This window comes from Protomyctophum parallelum (genome assembly GCF_964188405.1).
Source record: "Protomyctophum parallelum genome assembly, chromosome: 15".
NCBI lineage: Eukaryota > Metazoa > Chordata > Actinopteri > Myctophiformes > Myctophidae > Protomyctophum > Protomyctophum parallelum.
This window is the reverse complement of record NC_139710.1, coordinates 1,867,960-1,888,375: the sequence shown is the minus strand read 5'-3', so window position 1 is coordinate 1,888,375 and position 20,416 is coordinate 1,867,960.

The window sequence follows — 20,416 nt, the reverse complement described above, 5'->3', positions numbered from 1 at the left end:
TTGTTTTTAAAGATATGTCACTCTGACACTGTAACATAGGTTTTTGGAGTTTCACTACAGAAATCACTGACAGACTGAGAAACACACTGAAGTATATGCAACTTTGTGGGAACTGCACACTGTAGTCATCTGCAACCGCAGGTAAACCATCCGACTGCAACTGCAGGATGAACCGCATTACAACTATTCATTTTGAGAAACCTGAAGGTAGTGAGCCTCCTCATTTTTCCTCATTGAACGGTGACTTTGTCCTCTCACCGTCACAGCATGAGCAACTACGTTAGACACTGTGTTTCATTGTTTGGGAAGAAGTGTGCAAGATTAACCATGCATATTAATGAATTATTATATTTCATGATACATAATGAGATTATGTACTTCTCAAAGTGGTTTGGTTGTCCCCAAAATAATGAATATAGCATTCAAATCTGCTATAAACCTCATCTCAGTGCGGTGAGCTTGTAGATCTGCTCTTTAAAAAATAATAATTCAACTCTTACAATAGTGAACAATTTTTAATCATGACAAAAGTTTACACAAATCTTTTCCCTCTGCAGGGTCTCTGGCACAAAACCTATTCAGATAGGGGTCCACACACATTTATGTGGCTAATACGTTACGTTACATATCAAAATAATATGTTGTGCTGATGTTTTACTAACAAAGACAAAAGCACTTTACCTTCATAATCAAACAGATACTGTTCAATGAAGAACGTGTACCCCTTTTCCCGTTTGGAAGATGGTGTGTCTGAAAACTGAGCAGCAAGCCTTTCAACATCATTGAACCGCATTTGTGGCAGGTGGGCAAGAGATTTTGTGAATTCCATACCCTGAAATTAGCAAAGTAATTAATAATGATACACATGGAAATGGTTTAAATTAAGAGCTTTGATCAAGTCAGTAATTTAGTGTAATGATGGATATCCACTGAGGATTGATGTCTATCAAATAATTGATATATAAAATAAATACAATTGTATTTCTGTGAAACATCATAGCCTACTTGTCTATCTATATGAAACAGATTATGTAAGGCTAATTTGTATACAGAATTCGATACACACTGAATGGATGATAGTGTGTCATAGTGTGAGATTGATTTAATACTGTATTAAGCAGAAATGTAAACAGCATGATCGAGGTGCAGTCACATAAAATGATAACACAAAAAGTCCTGAGGGCTAAATAAACACCAATGATTAGTTTGCATCATGTGGGGTTACAATTAAATTCAACAGTTAAAGGATTTCTAGTTATAAAACAAAACGGACTCCCTGCCGTTTATTTAAAAAAATAAATCAACCCAAATGAGCATAAATGAACTGATAAACACAGGCAAACAGCAGCCGCAACAGCATTAGCATTGATACTTACAAGTTACAAGCACATCCAAACAAGACATTTAAGGCAATTCCAAAATGGTAAAGTATAAAAGACGGATACCATTATCAAGACAAAAATATGGTAAAACTGAAAACAGTATTAATGTTAAATTTACCTTTCGGAATGAAACGATATTGGCCTCTTAAAGTCTGTAAAATTGCATGTATCTCTATGGGCGAAATAGAAAGTTGTCGAACGTCATCGTGAATAGGATGTATAGTAAGTATTTACATTTTATATGTATGTCATTTACATGTATGTCATGTAAAGTTACATACTAGATTTTATATGTGAACTCTTGAAAGTGGCCCATTTCATACAATGCTCATATAAGAGAATCAAGCGAATTATGTATGAAACAATGTATGAGGTAAGTACATTAATACAGTACAGCAAACTGTATTATCCTTACATGTTCAATGCAATGTCTGTAGTTTTTAATTATATGAGATGTATCCTTTTCTTATATGAATAAATACCATTACATATGTACTTTATACATTACATATATGTACTTTATCCTTTTCATATATGAATAAATACCATTACATATATGTACTTTATCCTATTCATATATGTATTTTATGTTCGTAAACATTTAATTTACAAGAAAAGTATGCTTATTTTTATAAGATTATTATATGTCAGCCAATTAATATTACCTTATAGGTATAAAAAACATATACTTTCTATATACGATAAATATATTATAGAAATATATTTTTTATAAAATTCCTACATGTCAGCAAGACTCAGCAAATGGTAGTTACCATGGCAGTATGAAACAAAAAACATATTTATATCTGTAATATTTGAAAGGAAGCATGTTCAGTCAAAACATTTCATTCAGCTCTTTATTATAGGAGAAAGCATGAACCCTATAGGCAACAGAAGACGGGTTAAGTGTTCACCTATACTGTATACTGTAAGTAAGTCACTGGGCGAAAAGAGCAAGAATCCCTAGAATCCGTTGCCCGAATATTACCAGATATGATTCAAATCTGGTGATATCCATATGGATACTCTCCGGATTCTTGACATAATATATTTCATGTTCGGAGAATATTCAAACTCAGGATTGGGACCACTTTATTCTTGTAGAATTTGGAGTAAATTGGATCCAATATACATGTCATATGCAATGTCAAGATATGTCCACTATCCATATTTCAAGTCCTAACACCAGGTGCATTTTTGTCCGGATATGACCTGTAACCATGTCCCAAGTCCAAACACTAGTTGTATCTTGTGTCAGAATATGATCTGAATATGACCTGTAACCATGTCCCAAGTCCAAACACTAGTTGTATCTTGTGTCAGAATATGATCTGAATATGACCTGTAAACATGTCCCAAGTCCAAACACTAGTTGTATCTTGTGTCAGAATATGATCTGAATATGACCTGTAACCATGTCCCAAGTCCAAACACTAGTTGTATCTTGTGTCAGAATATGATCAGAATATGACCTGTAACCATGTCCCAAGTCCAAACACTAGTTGTATCTTGTGTCAGAATATGATCTGAATATGACCTGTAACCATGTCCCAAGTCCAAACACTAGTTGTATCTTGTGTCAGAATATGATCAGAATATGACCTGTAACCATGTCCCAAGTCCAAACACTAATTGTATCCTGTGTCAGAATATGACCACACACACACACACACACACACAAATTGATCAGTGTAATGAGCTGATGTCCACACAGTTGTGACGGTGTTGTAGTTCAAGCTTTACTGCAAGTAACGTGAAACAGTACAGGCATCGAGCATAACATTCAGTCAACTCCTACCACTCGCTTAGTCGCTTTCTAGTGACGTCATTGTTCCTCTCGAGCCGTACACTACATCCCTTCCTTTCTTTTAAGAAAAAGAAACAAAACAAAACCCACTTCTTTTGACTGACCTTCAAACGTCTGCCTAGGTTATATTCCTGAACATTCAAATAACCATCACTGTTGTATTTTCAAATCACAAAATACAGATACACTTTTTCTTTTTTTTTTTTTTTAACACTGGTTTACAAAGTGTTTTAAACTTCCAACAACAGTCTCTGTGGCGCATGTCTGTCAGGCCTTTGAGGGTATCTCCTCATGGCTTGGGGCACACGTCCCGGTTCAACAGGGCGCTGTGGATCAACCTGTGGGTTGTCATCATCTTCGTCACTTTCATCGCTGGGTGGTGTTAGTGGGATTTCAGGTTGGTGTTTCAGGAGTTTGAAGAATGACTGGTTTCGTGTGACAACATGGCCATGTCTCTGGCCTGTGATCATGGTGCCTTTTACCGCTATGACTTTGTAGGGCCTGGGGTCAAACGGTGTCACAAGTTTTCCTTTCTTCTGCTGACGTATAAGCACCACATCTCCTTCCCTCAGTGTGCGTTGTGATGCATTCCTCCTTTTGTCAGCATATGCCTTCATCTTTTCTTTCTTGGAGCCGTCTGTGGAGCGAAGCATAATATCCTCCCGAGGTAACGGGGCAGTGGGGAGTCTGATTGACATGGGGCGGCCGTAGAGCAGGTCAGCTGGGGCCCGATTGGTCGTGAGGTGAGGAGTAGCTCTGTAGTTCCTCAAGAACTTGTGCAATTCTTGCTTCCATGGTTTACCTTCCACCGTCGCCGTGTTGACTGCTTTGGTCAGGGTGCGCATGAACCTTTCAACTTCAGCATTCCCTTGCGGCCAGTAGGGAGTAATCTTTCTGTGATGGAAACCAAGATATTGTGCAAAGTCCGCGAACTCCTTACTGGAGAACGGAGGGCCATTGTCAGATTTCACCTCCAGTGGTATCCCTGCTATGGAGAACACTTTGTCCAGGAGGGGAATCGTTTTACCTGCAGAGGTGGAAGTTGTAATTTCCACAAAAGGAAATCGGGAGTATTCATCCAGAATGACCAGGAGATAGTCACCCGATGGAAACGGCCCACAGAAATCCACCGCGATTTTCTGCCACGGTCCTTGTGGGAGCTCTGACATCTGCAATGGCTGGTGCACCGTCGTAGGAGTAGATGACTGACAGGGAATGCAATGGGAAACCAGTTCTTTGGCCTGTCTGTCTATCCCAGGGAACCATACCTTTTCTCGAAGCAGCTGCTTTGTTTTAACGATGCCCTGATGGCCTTCATGCGCAAGAGCGAGGGCTTTGGCCTGTAATGTCTTTGGTATTATCAGTCTGTCGCCCCGAAGAAGAAGACAGCCATCTTCAAGGGCAGTGAGCTCGTCTCTGACGTTGTGGAATGCTTTTAGAGCTGCTCGATCAGATTCCAATGGGAAGTTCACATCCACACTTTCCCAGTCGCCTGAATGAAGGACTTTGATCAGGTGTTGCAGTAGTGGATCAGTCGCAGTTTCCTTTTTAACTTCCTGAAGAGTCATCGCTTTGGGTACTGCATGCGTCGCAACGAAACGGACGTGCATTTCAGTGTCCACATCATCTGTGAGCACTGAGGAGCGAACACATTGTGGATGGCGGGACATGTAGTCGGCTGGATTTGTTTTCCCCGCTTTGTGGATCACCTTGAACTTGTAAGGCTGGAGTCTGAGAGCCCACCTCTCAATCCTCGCCGGCGGCCTAGACTTTGGGTTGTTGAAGATAAGTTCTAGAGGTTTGTGATCGGTGAACATGTTGAAGGGTGCACCGTACAGATACAGATTGAAATGCTCACAGCTCCAGACTATTGCGAGGGCTTCCCTTTCAGTCTGAGAATATCGTTGCTCAACTGGTGTGAGTGCTCTGCTGGCGTATGCCACAATGTGTGTCATCTGTGTCTTTTTATCCGTTTGTGAAAGGATTGCACCTAGGCCCACCGGGCTGGCATCCACAATGACATTTGTCTCCCTATTTTGATGGAAGTAGCTCATCACTGGGTTGTTAACCAGTTTGTCCTTGAGTGTGTTCAGTGCGTCGGTGTGCTTTGCTTCCCAGGACCATTCTGTGTCCTTCTTCGTGAGGTCACGCAGCGGGTGGGTGATTGAAGAGAAATCAGGAATGAACCGAGCACTGTAGTTTGCCATTCCTAATAGGCTGCGTATTTCACTTGGGTTCTGAGGAGGTGACATGTGTGTGATTGCCTCAATTTTCTTCGGGTCAGGTGAGATGCCATCTTTTGAGAAAATGTAGCCATAGAACTCCAAAGATGCTTTGTTGAACTCACACTTGTCTTTGTTGATTGTCAGGTTGTTCTTGTGTAGAGTCTCAAAGACTGCTTCCAAAGAGCGATCATGTTCTTCAGCTGTGGCACCATAGACCAGGATATCATCACTGAAGTTTCGGACTCCTGGGATACCGTGGAGTACATTCTGGATTGTGTGTTGAAACACTTCAGCCGCTGATGAGATTCCAAAAATGAGTCTTGTGTATCTTCTCAGTCCGACGTGTGTTGAGAATGTTGTGATGTATCTTGACTCGGGAGCAAGTTCTAGCTGGTGATATCCTGCATTGAGGTCTAGCTTTGAAAACACAGTTGCACCGTTGAGGTCATGCACAATGTCATCCACCGTTGGCGAGATGTGCCGTTCTCTGAGCACGGCAGTGTTGGGCAGACGCATGTCTATACAGATGCGTACCTTTTCTGGGGTCTTGGGCTTTAGCATTGCTACAATGGGGGACACCCAAGGAGTAGGCCCTTCTACTTTCTCAATAATGCCTTGCTCCTCCAAGAGCTGCAGTTCCTGTTCCACCTTCTTCCTGATGTGAAAAGGGATGCGGCGGTGCGGTTGCATGACTGGAGCGACACTGTGATCGATGTGAAGCTTGACCTGGAAATTCTTCAACTTTCCAATCCCTTTAGCAATGTCAGGATATTTGAGCATTAGCTGGCCTGCTTTGGACATGGTGGGTTGCATAGTTTTAGTCGAACACACAATCTTTATCAGTCCTAGCTCAGATGCAGTCTTGTACCCGAGCAGGGAGCCGTGGTCACCTTGGACCACATAGAATACAGCAGGTGTGGATTTTCCATTGGCAGAAACGTTCGCCTGTGCCTTCCCCAGGAGGGGAATTGGTGTCTGTATGCCATAGGGGAAAATCTTTTTGGTGCATTGTTCAAGTGTGACATCTGGCATTGCCTGTTCATAAGTGGGTCTATCCAGCAGATTAACTTGGGCACCCGTGTCAATCAGGATATCCACAGGTCTGCCCGCAATCCATATTTGTGTCGTTGGTGGTGGTTCAGATGAGTTCGAAACTTGTGTGACATAGACATATTCATCATCTGTGCTTGAATCAGCTGTAGTCATGCGATCAACAGGCGTGGTTTTATCTTCATGTGTCTGCATTGTTCTCACTCTCTGTCGTTGATTGTCTCTTCGTCCACGTCCACGTGGCTCTTTCTGTGCTGGTTGGCTACGTTGTTCTGTGTGTTGCTTTGACAGACAACAACGAGCAAAGTGATTTAGCCTACCACAGGCCCTGCATTCGAGTCCTCTTGCCGGGCATGCTGACTGGCCACCTTGATGCGGAAACGTGCCTCCACAGTTCCTGCATGGTGTTTTATCATTTCTCTCCATTCTGCGGTTTGTCTGTTGTTGATGTGCTGTGGCCCATGTCTTGTTATCTCTAATTGACATTGCTGCAACTTGTTCACAGTCAATTCTGTTCTCAATGCTTGCAGCTTGCAATTCAGATGTTTCAAATGACCTGGCGAGGTCAAGGAGGCCTTTAAGGGTTAAACCAGCCTCTCTGAGTGCCCTCCTTCTTAGGCGTGATGATGTGCAACAGAGTATGATCTGGGACTTTATTTCCCTGTCTACATCGTCAAATTCACATGTCTGGGCAAGCTGTCTCAATCTTGTGGCATAGGCATCAATTGTTTCACCTGAGTTCTGCTTTGACTGGCGAAACACATAAACTTCATATTCCACATTGTGGCTTGGGCGGAAATAGTCTGTGAGCAGTTGGACAGCTTGGTCATAGTCATCGTCTGCACCTTTGTCAGGGAATATTTCAAATATATCCTGTACTTGCTCTCCTGCATAGTACAATAGCATAGCTCTCTTCCTTCTTTTGTTGTCAACATTAGCTGCAATTAGGAAGGTGGTAAATCTCCTCATCCATTTTTTCCATGTAATTGCTAGAGCAGCAGTGTCTGCATTTATGTCAAAAGGTGGAAAAGAGGGTAGTTCTGCAGCCATGTCTTTGTGCCTTTATGGTTGCTAGAATTGCGTTTTTATTTTGTTTATTTTATTTTCCATTAATTCCCATCACTTTCGATTTGGCCTCTTATCAGTGTAATTTCCAACTTTGCGGACACAGCAGTAATCTGGCATCCAACACGTTCATGTGCTCACTCACTTTACTCCTTGTTGTTGTTAGCTGCTGCTGTTAGCTGTTAGCTGGCTCCCTCTGGCTGTCTCTGTAGATACAAAAATCTCCGTGGATTCTTTAAGCTCCGAAAAGCTGCATCTCTCGTCGCCAATGTAATGAGCTGATGTCCACACAGTTGTGACGGTGTTGTAGTTCAAGCTTTACTGCAAGTAACGTGAAACAGTACAGGCATCGAGCATAACATTCAGTCAACTCCTACCACTCGCTTAGTCGCTTTCTAGTGACGTCATTGTTCCTCTCGAGCCGTACACTACAATCAGTATACCCAAAACTTGATAGCCTACTAGGCCCAGTACAGCTCCTTTTTTCCTGTACACCACATATCATCAAAAAAGGCTCACAACTAATTGGTCAGGTCAGGAGAAAGTTTTTTTTAATTATCATCCACATGCACATGTGACATGCTTAAACACGTAGCTAGGTGCAATGTTAGAATCCACAGAAGACATGCCAATATGAAATAAATGCTTAAACATGTAACTAGGTGTAATGTTAGAGTCCACAGAAGATATGTAAATATGAAATAAATGCTTAAACATGTAACTAGGTGTAATGTTAGAATCCACAGAAGTGAACCTTCCAAGCCTGTTTTCTCAACTCGCCGTTTCTCTGCAAGACATTACTCTATAAGCCCAAACTGGTGGGTCAAACTGAACATACTTTTTTCACATAAATAAAACAATAAAACGACAGGATGGGTCCCCGAGTAGCTGAATAAAACAATAAAAACGACAGGGTGTGATCGATACATACCACACTGGCGTGGTGGACACAGGTTTTTGGTCAAAATAAAACAAACAACAAAGTATCTCCTGAACAAGGTCAACAGTCAGTCACACACACACAAGTCAGGGAGGGCATGGAGTGCAGGAGGGGAAACCTCACTCAGACACTGTGGGCTCCATCTTGCGCCACTTACCCCTTATCCCTAAACTTATTTGCCATTTTTTACTATCTTAAAACATTTTAAAATAGTTCAACTAGCTACATCTACACGTTGTTAGCTTGTCAGTAGATGGGCTATTTGTACTATTTTAAAATAGTTAAAAATGGCAAATAAGTTTAGGGATAAGCGGTGGCGCAAGATATATAGGGCTCACACACACACACACACACACACACACACACACACTCACTCAGTCAGTGTCACTCACTATGCCACTCACTCTGTCACTCTCTCTGTCACTCACTCTGTTGTCACTCTCTCTGTCACTCTCTCTGTCACTCCCTCCTCCTACAGTCTCTTCCTCTTCACCCTCCTGCTGGGCTTCCTTTATATAGAGCTTTTTGCTCTCTGCAGAAGGGGGGGATCTGAGCGTGAAGGCTCCAGATTGTATGCGGTGGCGCGTCTCTTTGGGCTCTACGCCATGCCTTCTGTTGGACTCAAGCTTTTCCTGACACCGCTGCATGATTGCTGTCAGACGTGTAGAGCGCCACTTGGGCTTGATGGCTTTGAATGACGTCTTGTCCTCGTCGCTGTATTCGTCACTGACGAAGTTGGCGTCGGCTCCTTTAAGGTGGATCAGGTCCTCCGCGCTGAGGAATGTCTCTCCCACCTCTTTTCTCTTTTTGTAGAGCTGGGTAAACATAAGGAAAAGAGCAGGTTAGACTTTTAAAGCAATACAAAAAACATGCTATGCTAGGGGTCATTTTAACATTTACTCAGGCATAAAATAGAAACCCAGACTTCTTGATTCAGCAATTTTCAAATTGAGACATTTAGGACACTTAATCCAGAGCAATTTACAGTAAACTAGAAACCTCATAAATACAAATTAACTTTTGATCATCAATTACTATTTCTAAGGGCCAAGAGTATAATCTGTACAGTGATACTATAAGTAAACTAACTGCTGTCTACATAATGTGCTAGGTAAATTACACATTTTAGCCTATATTACTGTTATCAGACACTTTTTATTTTAACCATCTTAGATTCATAATTGACAACATCCTTTTTTGGGGGAAATAAAATAAAATCATTGAACAGAAATTGAAAAAAAAAAAAAAACACAGCCCCATACGTATTAGGACAATATCAAGGAGAAACAGACAAAGGGACGAAATATGTATTATGTTTGAATCATTCTAGTGTTTGGTGCAATAATCCATTGACACACATTATTGTGTACATAATATGTACACAATAATGCTTGTCAATGGATTATTGTGATTATTAAGGGCGTTGATATTATTGACGCTGTTACTGCAGTTCCAAATCCTGTCAATAGATGGCAGTCAGTCACTCACAAATACCTCCCTCATAGACCTCACTGCACTAGAGGTGACACGTTTACTTCCTGTTTATCCTCCATTAACTTCTGAGTCATGGTGTGAATACAAGCAATGTGTACAAGGTCCCAGAGTTGTTTTCTGCGTCCCAACCTTGGAGCAGATTTATTCGTGAGTGTGATACAGTGATACACATGTGCACATGTGGATTGTTTCAGAGTGTAAAATATTAGTTATTGAGTTTCACTGAAGAGAATTATTGTTGTTTATGTTGCCACATCTCACAGTTACTCTATTTGTTTAATCATTGCTGCGCTGGTAATGATAACCTATGGTGGATGTCCTTTCTGGACTCTTGAAAATATAATGTAGAACAGTATTGGATTTGTATTTACATTATTCCCACTCATGCCAAATTACTTACTATATTTTATTATGGTAAAAATGTCAGTGATACAGTGCCTTCGGAAAGTATTCACACCCCTTCACTTTGACCACATTTTGTTTTGTTACAGCACTCATTTCAAAATGGATTAAATTCGTTTTTTTCCTCATCAATCTACACACAATACCCCATAATGATGAAGTGAAAAAAAGTTCTCAAATATTTTGTTAATTTATTAAAAATAAGAAGCTGGAAAAACACATGTACATAAGTATTCACACTCTTGACTTAGTACTAAGTTGAGGCACCTTTGGCAGCAATTACAGCCTTAAGACTTTTTGGGAATGATGCTACAACCTTGGCACACTTGAATTTGGGGTATTTTCCCCCTTTTTCTCTGCAGATCCTCTCAAGCTCTGTCAGGTTAGATGGGGAGCGTCGCTGAACAGCTATTTTCAGGTCCTTCCAGAGATGCTCAATGGGGTTCAAGTCTGGGCTCTGGCTGGGCCACTCAAGGACTTTCTCAGAGTTGTCCTAAAACCAATCCTTCGTTATCTTAGCTGTGTGCTTGGGATCGTTGTCCTGTTGGAAGGTGAATCGTTGACCAAGTCGGAGGTCCTGAGCGCTCTGGAGCAGGTTTTCATCCAGGATGTCTCTGTACACGGCTCCATTCATCTTTACCTCTATCCTGACAAGTCTCCCTGTTCCCGGGAGACTTGTTCTCCCCACAGCATGATGCTGCCACCACCATGCTTCACCGTAAGGATGGTATTTGCCAGGTGATGAGTGGTGCCTGGTTTCCTCCAGACGTAACGCTTGGCATTCAGGCCAAAAAGCTCAATTTTGGTTTAATCAGACAAGATAATCTTATTAATAATGGTCTGAGAGTCGTTTAGGTGCCTTTTGGCAAACTCCAAGTGCGCTGTGACGCCCGGCTGTCATATGCCTTTTATTGAGGAGAGGCTTCGGTCTGGAGGAAACCAAGCACCACTCATCACCTGGAAAATACCATCCCTACGGTGAAGCATGGTGGTGGCAGAATCATGCTGTGGGGATGTTTTTCAACGGCAGGAACTGGGAGACTTGTCAGGATAAAGGGAAAGATAAATGGAGCAGTGAAAACCTGCTCCAGAGCGCTCAGGACCTCCGACTTGGACAACGATTCACCTTCCAACAGGACAACGATCCCAAGCACACAGCTAAGATAACGAAGGATTGGTTTTAGGACAACTCTGTGAAAGTCCTTGAGTGGCCCAGCCAGAGCCCAGACTTGAACCCCATTGAGCATCTCTGGAAGGACCTGAAAATAGCTGTTCAGCGACGCTCCCCGTCTAACCTGACAGAGCTTGAGAGGATCTGCAGAGAAAAAGTGGGAGAATATCCCAAATTCAAGTGTGCCAAGGTTGTAGGATCATTCCCAAAAAGTCTTAAGGCTGTAATTGCTGCCAAAGGTGCCTCAACTTAGTACTAAGTCAAGAGTGTGAATACTTATGTACATGTGTTTTTCCAGCTTCTTATTTTTTTATAAATTAACAAAATATTTGAGAAAACTTTTTTCACTTCATCATTATGGGGTATTGTGTGTAGATTGATGAGGAAAAAAACAAATTTAATCCATTTTGAAATGAGGCTGTAACAAAACAAAATGTGGTAAAAGTGAAGGGGTGTGAATACTTTCCGAAGGCACTGTATGTATTTTCTGTTTATGTGTTACAGTTTTACAATTTAATGAAGAACCTTCCAGTAAAGCCATACTTTGAGGAAAACGGTTGACTGGACCTTCATTTTGTTATCCGTCTGTCTAAGCCTTGCTAGGACGCATTTGCCAGGGCAGAACAGTAAAAGAATACTTGCACAGCGGGTGAAGACAGAGAAAAGAAGTTTGGGCATCTGTACATTACTTCATACGTCCTACGTCAAGATCATGGACATGGAAGCAATAGAGACTGGCAGCATTAGATCATCAGCCAAATCAGACAGGTCCTCAACAACATCCTCAGCTGGCAGTGCTGCTGTGAGAGCGAGGGCTAAAGCGGAGGCGGCCAGAGTAAAATGTTTGTATGTAGCAGAAGAAGCCGCCATGATGAAAGAGCAGGCCTTGATAAATGCAGAAACTGCTCGTCGTAATGCTTTGATAAATGCAGAAACTGCTCGTCGTAATGCTTTGATAAATGCAGAAACTGCTCGTCGTAATGCAGTGTTGGAAGCCGACCTCTACGTGTTGAACCAGCAGAAGGAGGCTGCAGCAGCTTCTACAGAGGCAGAAATATATGAAGCAGCAGCTGCACAGGAAGAAGAATATCAAGATGAGCTGGCACAGGCACTGGTGCTCACTGAAAATAGAGCTCAACGCACCAGTGATTATGTGGAAAATGATTCATTACATCAGCATGAACAACATCAATTTGCCATCCCACCGACACAGGAGCCACCATCCAACTCTCCATCCTACACCCATGCAAACACAAGACAAGAGCATCAATTTGCAGAACTTCGCACTCAAGAGCCATCTCCAGTTCAAGGAAACATCCATCAAACCTCAAGCCAACCCCTTCTTCACAATACTACCAATACCATGTGGAAACTGGCATACACCAAGGAAGAGACATCAGACCCCCTGAGTAACCCAGGGAATCCACATGCACCCCCTCCCCCCATCTCTCAGAATGCCTTTGAGAGTTATGCTCCTGTGGCATCACAAACATCTGACTTAGCCAGATACTTGGTCCGTAAAGGAGATGGTTAGTTCCGGGCTCTCAAAATTCGACGACCGCCCAGATAATTACTGGTCATGGAAAACATAATTTAAAAATAATACAAGGGACCTTGACTTGACAGCCAGTGAAGAACTCGACCTACTTACAAAATGGCTTGGCCCATAATCGTCTGCACAGGCAAAACGCATCAGGTCAGTTCACATCCACAACCAAACAGCAGGTGTGAACATGATATGGCAGCCTAGAAGATTACTATGGGAGCCCTGAAGTCATTGAGGATGCTCTTTTAAAAAGTCTGGAAGACTTTCCCCAAATCTCCAACAAAGATGCCCGTAAGCTGAGAGAGTTAGGAGATTTGCTCATGGAAGTGGAATCCGCAAAGTCAGGTGGGTTTTTACATGGACTGGCATACTTAGACACAGCACGTGGAATTAAACCCATAGTTCAAAAGCTCCCTTATAGCCTGCAGGAAAGGTGGATCACACAAGGCTACCAGTACAAGGCAAACCACCGTGTGTCATTCCCACCCTTCAGCTTCTTTGTGACCTTTGTCTGCACACAAGCAAAGATGAGAAACGACCCCAGCTTTGCATTCAGCATGAGCTATGAGAAAATGGAGAAGACTGTCCATTTACACAACAGGGAAACCATCGCTGTAAGAAGAACAGAGGTGGAAGCCTCCACACCAACACAGCCTGACATTCCAGAGACAAACACATAGATGATAGGAAGGCCTACCTGAGAGAAAACAACATCTGTTTCCGCTGCTGTGCATCATACAGTCACATCGCTAAGTATTGTAATGTTGCTCTTAAATGCAGGGAGTGTGATAGTACTACTCATATTGCTGCATTACACCCAGGACCTTCCCCATGGTTAGCTGAAACTTCTGTCACAGCGGGGAGTCAGAAAGCCTGTCATCTCCTGACATCACATCCAGATGCACACAAATATGTGGTGATGCTCCCAAGCCCAGATCATGTGCTAAGGTCTGCCTTGTGAGGGTTTATCCTGCAAGCCATCCAGATAGGTCAACGAAAGTTTATGCAGTGCTTTGTGCTTTGTGCTTTGTTCATCACAAAGCAACAGGTCACTAGCAAAGTCACAGTTCTTTGAACTGTTTGGTATCCGTGGCAACCAATCTTCCTACACTCTGAGGACATGCTCTGGCACAGTAGAGGCAACTGGGAGAAAGGCAAGCAACGTCATAGTGGAATCACTTGATAGGAAAAGAAGGGTAGCCCTCCCCACTCTAATAGAGTGTAACACCATGCCAGATGATCGATCCGAGATTCCCACACAGCACTATCCTCATCTCACTCCAGTAACCAACAAGATTCCACCTGCAGATCCCAGTGCTCCAATCCTACTCCTGCTTGGAAGGGATATTCTTAGTGTGCACAAGGTGCGAGATCAATACAATGGGCCTGACAATACACCATATGCCCAGCGCCTAGACTTGGGCTGTGTAATCCTGGGAGAAATTTGCTTCGACAGAGCCCACCAGCAAACTGACATTAACGTATACAAGAACAGTGTGCTTCCCAGTGACCGTGATCCAATCCTCACTCCATGCACTAACAGTGTTCCTGTTAAAGAGCAACTCAGTGCACCATCCCAGCAGTATGTGCCTGTCTCCAGTCATACAGAGAGCTCAAGAATCTCCAGCACTGATTCAGACAGCCTGGAAGTCACCCTACAGCAAACACTCCCAAAACAGTCAGAGGCAGACAGACACTTTAACACGCCTTCAGGACATTTCACTCAGCCACACCTTATCCAGACCACCTTTCTGCCTACCCTCCTGAAGACCCATCACTCGTCCATTGGCCCCATCGTCCTGAATGCCAACGTACAACAAGACCACCCACAACCAAACACAGCTCCTCTCCAACCCAAGCCTACACAAGTTTCACCATCTCACCAGCGACGCCATCCACACTCCAGCTCTCTAATGGTCCAGACACTGGGCCAGCAATGGATTCCATCTACTCCTTCTGGCCCTCCAGGTCATCGCCATCAGAACAGCCGATCCCCTCACGTCTCACGGACACATGTTATAGACAGAGCAGGAACGTCCTCACTTGCAGATCAAGCACACGTTTGGCCTACAGTCTCTGCAACTTCAAATGCATAGAATAACTAATAGTGGTATAATATATATTATATAAGCACATATTGACGCTGTTACTGCAGTTCCAAATCCTGTCAATAGATGGCAGTCAGTCACTCACAAATACCTCCCTCATAGACCTCACTGCACTAGAGGTGACACGTTTACTTCCTGTTTATCCTCCATTAACTTCTGAGTCATGGTGTGAATACAAGCAATGTGTACAAGGTCCCAGAGTTGTTTTCTGCGTCCCAACCTTGGAGCAGATTTATTCGTGAGTGTGATACAGTGATACACATGTGCACATGTGGATTGTTTCAGAGTGTAAAATATTAGTTATTGAGTTTCACTGAAGAGAATTATTGTTGTTTATGTTGCCACATCTGACAGTTACTCTATTTGTTTAATCATTGCTGCTGGTAATGATAACCTATGGTGGATGTCCTTTCTGGACTCTTGAAAATATAATGTAGAACAGTATTGGATTTGTATTTACATTATTCCCACTCATGCCAAATTACTTACTATATTTTATTATGGTAAAAATGTCAGTGATATGTATTTTCTGTTTATGTGTTACAGTTTTACAATTTTATGAAGAACCTCCCAGTAAAGCCATACTTTGAGGAAAACGGTTGACTGGACCTTCATTTTGTTATCTGTCTGTCTAAGCCTTGCTAGGACGCATTTGCCAGGGCAGAACAATCAGTCACCAGAACCAAGGACGGTGTTTTCAATTAATCTAACATGGTTAAAGGACCACTTCACAACCTATCTTGATATAATAGGTCCTCACTAATAATCATGATTTTTCTTTTTTAAAAGGCTCATATGAGGGCTGTGGGCAGTTCAAAAACCCATCCACCAGTGACATCGTTAGGCAGATTTTCTTTTTGAGTGGTGAAACCACTCCAAGGAACAGCTTTGGGACCATGTTACTATGTTTAGAGTACCAATAGGGGGTGCTGTTGCACCACTCGCTTCAAACTGGTCTGTTTTTTAAACAATATTTCACTTTTGTTTTTCTTATCATTAGAAGGATGGCTTCCATTTTCGCATTGCAACGTTTCATGACTAGAAAGCCTGCCGTTTCTATTAGCCTGGATTCCCCGTCGATGTCACTGGTGGACTGGTTTCTGAACTGCCCACAGCCCTCCTATGAGACAGACTGAGTAGGGAAAAAAAGTGCCATTTTATCATGATTACTGAGGACCTATTACATAAAGATAGGTTGAAAAGTGATGAAGTGGTTCTTTAAGATAGTTTTAGTTACGTGTTGGCATGGTGCCATGCCATTATTCCGACCTCCCAATATTTCGACCTCCCATAATTCCGAAAAAAGCAAATAATTAAGAACTCCCATAGGTCCGACATCCCGTTTTCCCGACCCTATTAAACCCATAATCCCGAAATCCCATTGTTTCGACCCTGCCCATATTAAACCCATAATCCCGAAATCCCATTGTTTCGACCGTACCCAACTATGAGCCTTGTTTGAGCCGTGTTTGACTTTATTATGCTGCATGTTTTTACATTTCTGTCCAGCAAATACATATCATGCGTTGGTGCCGCATATAGACTGAGAGCGATGAGACGCACAGGGGCTGCTGCAGAGCAGAAATGCGCACGGAGCGCACAGAATGCTATCCCTTAAAATAAATGTTTCACTGTATTCTATGCTGTTTTTACATTTCTGCAACAAACTATTCATTCGTGCGTTGGTGCATGATCGCACGCCACTAGGCAACCTGTAGCCTATACATTTAAACATGAATAGCTCGCTGTCGTGTCGACAGCAAATTGGCTACTCAATAGTCAATACTAGCCTATAGGCCTATACTACATGCTATCCTCGCATGGAGGGCACCATTCATGCTATCCTTTTTAGAGTAAATATTTCACTGCAGTGAGCATTTCTATTTTAACCAAACTGTTATCTTGTTAAAGAGAAGACGGGGCCATGACTCATGGGGAGCAAACATATCGTGCACGGACATTCCCTTTTTTTCCCTGATGATTTTAGTCTATGGCACCATATCTAAAAACTATTCGTTTATTCCCTATGGAAACAATTATTGGGTTTTAAATCCTCTTAGCAGACCTTGTATTCAACACATATTTTTTGGCAAAATGTTAAAGTATTCAATCAATCAATATAGGCCAATTATAGGCCTGTCAACTCTGTTGCGAAACAATATAGCCTAGCATACGTTTTACTGTTTATTGTTAACTTAATTTATAGCATTATTGTTTATTGTTAATGCAAATATTATTATTATTATTATTATTATTATTATTATTATTATTAGTAGTAGTAGTAGTAGTAGTAGTATTGTATGTAGTCATAGCACGTCATAGTACATAATAGCATAGTAGTATATATGTATAGTTTGTATAGTTTCATTATATAGATATTCCACTGTTGCTTTCTTAGCTTACGCTTGTGTCATGATAAATGTATTCCCATGCTTATTTTAGCCTACCTCAGGCCAGAACAGTATAGGCCCGGTTTGCCGAAAATAAAAACATGGGCACTTTGTTTCAAAAAGGGTGCAGACCCCTGGTAGGTTGCATAGCCTATATGCCTATAAATGTCTCTCACACAAAATCGTGCACACAATGCCTTATCGCATTCCAATAATCTGGCAATTCGAGGTCCCCGCGATTGTACTCCCTCTTCAAACGGGAAATTATTTTTTCGAGGCGTCTCCATTTCTTCTTTTGCCGAGGGCGAGGCTCTCCCCGTTCTGCTGCACCTGCTCTGATCTCCACCAGCCGCTGCTCATCTTTCAGACGCCGCAGAAAGATCCAGAGTGATGGATGGCGCCTGTCCAGAGCTCTGTTCCATCTTCCGTGGAATCCTGAAACAATAATAATAATAAATTAATAATTCACTTCTTTGTTAAATAAAACACACACACCACACGCGCGTTGGGTCAACGTTATATATATATATATATATATATATATATATATATATATATATATATATGTGCTTTAAATATAGACTACTTCTTACCTTCTACGAAGTTGTTCGTGCGGTTGTCCGACGTTCGTTCGTAGACGTTCCACAATAATGGAGGAAACTGCGCGCCAGCTTGGATGTAGTTGCGCTCCATGTATTCTATGAAGTTCCTCAGACCAGGGAAGCGCCGCGTCAGCCGTCGTGTCGCTCGGTCGGTTGCGAGGAGGTTGAAGTTCTGCCCCACCACAGCCAAGGGCAGATATCCAATTGCCATGAATTTTTGGATGCATTCTTTCAAGCGCCGAGACTGGCGGTATTCCCCTGCTAGCCCCAGATTTTGAATTCGCCTCCATAAGCTTTGACAGAAATGGAAATAGCAGCCGCATGACTGGCTATTTGGCAATTCTGTCTGAATGCCTAGGAGCAAAGAGCTCTCAAAATCTGTGATTATCCGCTGCGGTCTCCAGCGGTGTCCCGTTATGCGCCGGACGTTTGCTTTGACGTGCGATAGGACCTCCCTGTACTGGCCAACCTCTTTACCATTCATCAGGCACATGATGAGTGGCACCACTCTCCCGCGGTACTTGCCATGGATGGTAACAAATTGGGTGTAGGGCCTCGGGCAGGTTTTGAATGTACCATCCATATATACATCTGAACACCTTTGCAGCTTTTCACAATTTCTGTCTGTGCCAAAGATCAGAATTCCCCAGTCATTGTCTTGGTGAGACAGAAAGTCAGTTCCATCCCATGTTCTGGCCCACTCATCAACAACACGAACCTCATGAACATTGTGTGGGATTGGAGGCATAAGAGCAGCACGCTTCCTGTTCAGTTGGGAACGCACACTGTCGAATACAGGGATGTGCTCATCATCTGAAGCCTGTCTGACGGCCTCGTCATAGATTATCTTAACCGGCTTTGTTGGGTCAGCTTCAATCGCCTGAATCATCTTCTGTACAATGGCAGTAGTTGAAATAACATCACCATCGTCTCGGTGATTGTGGACTGGAGCATTCAAAATCATTATATTTGGATTAGCTTCATCCATGTTGAATGCCGAGGTTTGCATGAAGACATTACAGGTCTTCCTCCAACAGCGCCAGTACATTTTGGCACCTTTAGTTTTGTTTTTTTGGCAGCGGTATCCATTATGTACCAGAAGCATGCCTCCTCTTTTGCCTGGCTGTAGACTTGCCATTACAGCGTGGATAGCGACACTTTACGCACGTGAGTTGTGTAACTTGTTGTAACTCTCATCAACTGCCGTCAAGGCATTCGATGTGTTTTATACCCTCATATCTGTAATTATTATTATTGAACCAAGCCGGTCCCCATTAATTGAACACCCTCCCTTAATTGAATTTTGGGATTTGGGAATTTGGGAACTGTCCGAAGTGCTGAACCAGCTGCAACCCTTCAATTAATGGGGACCGGCTTGGTTCAATAATAATAATTACAGTTATGAGGGTATAAAACACATCGAATGCCTTGATGGCAGTTGATGAGAGTTACAACAAGTTACACAACTCACGTGCGTAAAGTGTCGCTATCCACGCTGTAATGGCAAGTCTACAGCCAGGCAAAAGAGGAGGCAAGATTCTGGTACATAATGGATACCGCTACCAAAAAAACAAAACTAAAGGTGCCAAAATTTACTGGCGCTGTTGTAATGTCTTCATGCAAACCTCGGCATTCAACATGGATGAAGCTAATACAGATATCATCATTTTGAATGCTCCAGTCCACAATCACCGAGACGATGGTGATGTTATTTCAACTACTGCCATTGTACAGAAGATGATTCAGGCGATTGAAGCTGACCCAACAAAGCCTATTAGAAGGATATATAATGAGGTCGTCAGACAGGCTTCAGGTGATGAGAACATCCCCACATTCAATAGTGTGCGCTCCAAACTGGCCAGGAAACGCGCTTCGCTGTTGCCTCCAACCACACCTTGCAGTGTTGATAAACTTTGTATTGAACATGAGTGGGCTGAAACATGGTATGGGTGACTTTCTATCTCACAAAGCAACATGAAAGACATTTATTTATAGGCCAACAGTTGAATAACCATTTGTTTTATAGTTTGATTTCAATGACACGCAAACCGGGCCGATAGCCTACTGTTCTGGCCTGATGTATAGGCCATACCTGTTTTTCTGTTTTCATATAATAAATGTGAGATATAATTTTGCAAATGATGATTGCTACTTATTTTCTAATTTATTGGACATTGGTTTGCGCTAATACACTACTACTACTAGACTAATAATAATAATAATAATAATAATAA